Source organism: Mastomys coucha, unplaced genomic scaffold (genome assembly GCF_008632895.1).
Source record: "Mastomys coucha isolate ucsf_1 unplaced genomic scaffold, UCSF_Mcou_1 pScaffold21, whole genome shotgun sequence".
Taxonomy (NCBI): domain Eukaryota; kingdom Metazoa; phylum Chordata; class Mammalia; order Rodentia; family Muridae; genus Mastomys; species Mastomys coucha.
In genome coordinates this window covers 141,303,873-141,307,470 of record NW_022196904.1, presented here as the reverse complement: position 1 = coordinate 141,307,470, position 3,598 = coordinate 141,303,873, and positions in this window count along the sequence as shown.

Genomic DNA, 3,598 nt, shown 5'->3' with positions numbered 1-3,598 from the left:
AAATTGAGCATGGTAGGGACTGACAGGATAACGGTTTCTGTGAGTGCGTCACAGCTTGCCGTAGCTAAGGCGGAGGCCCCAAGTTCGCGTAGAAGTTTTGTGTGGACGTGTAGAAGAGAAAATAGTTTCGAGACAGGTTCTCGTGTAGCTCAGGCTGGCCCCAGACTCACTGTGTGGCTGAGAATGACCTTGAACCTCTGACTCTCTTGAGTTCTGGGTTTACAGGCATGGGTTACCACGTCCTGTTTCATGCAGCACATTGCTCGTGCTAAGGCAAACGTTCTATCAATTTCCTGCCCCAAGGAAATACATGACAAATTAAACACAGTGGCTTTAGCAAACGAAACAGCAACCTGATCCAGTAGACGTTCAGCGATCCCCTTCCTAGCAAGGTGGGCAGTTAGTTAGGGGACTGACATAAAGGACTGATTGGGTACAGTTTCAGGCTTTTGCTCTCCTGCGTTTGAGCAGTCATAGCCCAAGGCTAACAGAAGGCTTGTCTGCTATGATTGGCCAACATTTTTGACTTACAAGAACACAGTACTTAGGAACTTGGAGATGTGTCTGCTTGATAAAGGCCCCTGACATTTAGCCTGAAGACCCGAGTTTAATCTCAGAGACCCACATGGTAGAAGGAGAAAACCAGTTCCTACAAGTTGTCCTCTGACCTCCAAGCACACTCACACACCTACAAAATGGAAGAGGGGGACTTAGGATAGCAACAGATGGAGGGGGAATAAAGCTTTCTTGATGACAAAAGAGCCCTGGCCTGTGACCTTGGGAAAGCTGTCTATGTCTAGGATGCCTGCTATTCAGGAGGCAAAGTCCTTGATCACCTTTACTCAGTGGTAAAACAGGGATAGTTCCAGGAGTCTGAGGACCTTAATCCACAATGTGCGTGTGTGTGTGCATGCTTTCGTGAGGGCGTGCATGTGTGTGCACCCATGCACAGGTATACACGTATGTGTGGAGGTCAGAAAACAATCACAGGAATGCCATTCACCTCCTTTGAGACACGGTTTCTGACTGGCTTGAAGCTTACCAATTTGGCTAGATGGGCTTGCCACCGACCCTGTTTCCATCTTGCCAGGGCTGAGATTCCAAACACTTTGCCACTATGTCTAACAGGGGTTCTGCATATCAAACTCAGGACCTCACATTTTACCAAGTGAGCCATCTTCCCAGACCCAAGGAATCCTTTGGAATAGAGTGATGTGGATCTAAGATTTCAGGCTCTGACATTTTGCTGCATAGGAGTTCCTTCCAATGGAATTCAAGGTCAGCCTTTTTCTGATTTTTTTTTTTTTAAAGAGTTGCCTCCAGGTTCTAGATTGGGTAAGGTCTGAGTGCTATTAGTGGCTGGGTCTCAAAGTATTGCTTGTACCTGGTAAAAATATGCTGTGGCATAGGCACCATATGACCTGTGTGACAGTTTATGGTCTCCTGCTATCAGGAGATGGCTTTCGTCCTTATTTCATAAAGACTTGTGTTTTCTGTGGGAGTTGACATGATTACCATAAGGAACATTGATTAAGATAATCCAGCTGACTCACTTAGCTTTGTCTGATGGCCTTGGTTTGTGATTCCTTAAGCCATTTTGCAACTAGCTCAGTGAAAGTGAGTCTTCCTCATTTGCTGTTGTTATCTTCAGGAATGTTCCACAAGGTAAACACGATTTCTGATAACCATTGAATAAAGAAGAGAAATAAAGATGGACAAAATGGCTCAGTCAGTAATAGCGCCTGCTAACAGGGCTGACAACCTGAGTTCCATCTCTGGAACCCAGGCAGTGAGGAAAGATCTGACTTGTTAATTATTCTCTGGTCTCCACATATGCATCTTGGCCTACCTACCCACACACACATTGACACACACAATTATGCATGCATGCACACATGCATGCACTAACTAAAATATCGTGATAATAATAATAATAATAATAATAATAATAATAATAATAGCTCCATGGCTCAGAAGGAACAGGTGCCTGAATTGTATCCCTGGGGCCCACAAGATGGAAGGAGAGTACTGACTTCCACAAGTTTTTCCTCTAACTAACATGTGTAATTCATGGCACCACGCACACACACACACACACACTTAAATAAAGAAAATAAATAAATAAGTGCAGTTAAAAAAAGATTTAAAGACAAAAATAAAAATGAAGAAAGGCCAGCCTTGCCTTCTCTGTATATAGTTTTAACATTTACTATTCCTAGTGATTTTAGTTCAGTATCGTGTTTTGCTGTTGTTATTTTTATCCCTGGGAACAATAGCCCTGGCTGATCTGGAACTCACTGTGATGAACAGATTAGCTTTGAAGTTGCAATAACAGCCCTGCTTCAGCCTTCCAAGGGCTGTAATCATAGGCAGGGACCACTGTGTTTCACTAGTTTATTAATTAGAATTATCCAGTCTTAGTGGCCTTAATTGTCAGGAGACAGTAGGATGAAATTAGTCATGAAGTTTGTGTGACAGCTTCAGCAGTGCTTTCCACCAGCAGTGTGTAGATTGCTGAATCTGGCCATCTCAATTCTAGAAGCATGTGCTTCTTCACAGCACAGTGTGCCAGCTGTGGCATAGAGCCCGTTCTCCAACGATTCTGTGTATTGTTAGGCTTTCTGTCATAAGGAACTTTACTGGGAACTGAACTCCATCTCTATTCTCCTGGCTAAGTGTGAGAGCTAAATTGTCTGTACAGACTTTCCTTAGCCTTTGTTTTCTATTCTTGATAATAGTGTTAAACCATTCTGGCCTAAGAAGTATTTATTTTATATGAAAATGTTATCTTATATCTTACTACTTAAAACTTTTTAATCATATTTATTTATTTAGGGTGAGTATTTACCTGTATGTGTCATTGCAAAAAAACATACATGCCTCAGCCTATATGTACATGTTAGAAGAAAACTTGAAGGAAGGCCTGTTCTCTCCTTCTACCATGTGGGTGTCAGGGACTGAACTCAGGTCATCAGGCTGCAAGTACCTTTACCTGCTAAACTGCCTCGCTGTTCCTTTATCACATATTTTGAACAATTAATGCTTAGTTTGGTGTATTAGTTGCTTTTTCATAGCTGTGCCAAAATACTGACAAGGTGCTAGAATTAAAGGAATGTGCCACGATGCTTAAGAGAAGAGAGATATAATATGGCTCCTAGTGTGAGGGTAGGCATAGGCATAGACATGGGCATAGGCCATGGTAGCAGCAACAGCTCACAGCTGTGGTAATGTGAGCTTGCTCACATTTAGGTAAGCCAGGAGACAGGTAAGAGGACTGCTCACATTTAGATGCCTTTCCCCTTTACCCACTTGAGTCCAGGATCCCATAGAATTGTGCCACTTGCTTTCAGAGCAGCCCTTCCCTCTTCTGCCAGTCCTCTCTGGAAACCCTTCACAGACATCCCTAGAGGTGTATCTCCTGGGCAATGGTGATCCATCACGTTGATACTGATGAAGAATCACCATCGTCTTGGCTTACAAAGATGGTGCGTTAAAATGCTAGCCATCATAATGGATATTTTTGCTAAAAATTTGTATACCATGAGTTCACTTTATCTGTAGACCTACATAGGATAGCATGAGCCCGAGGCTTGAGAGA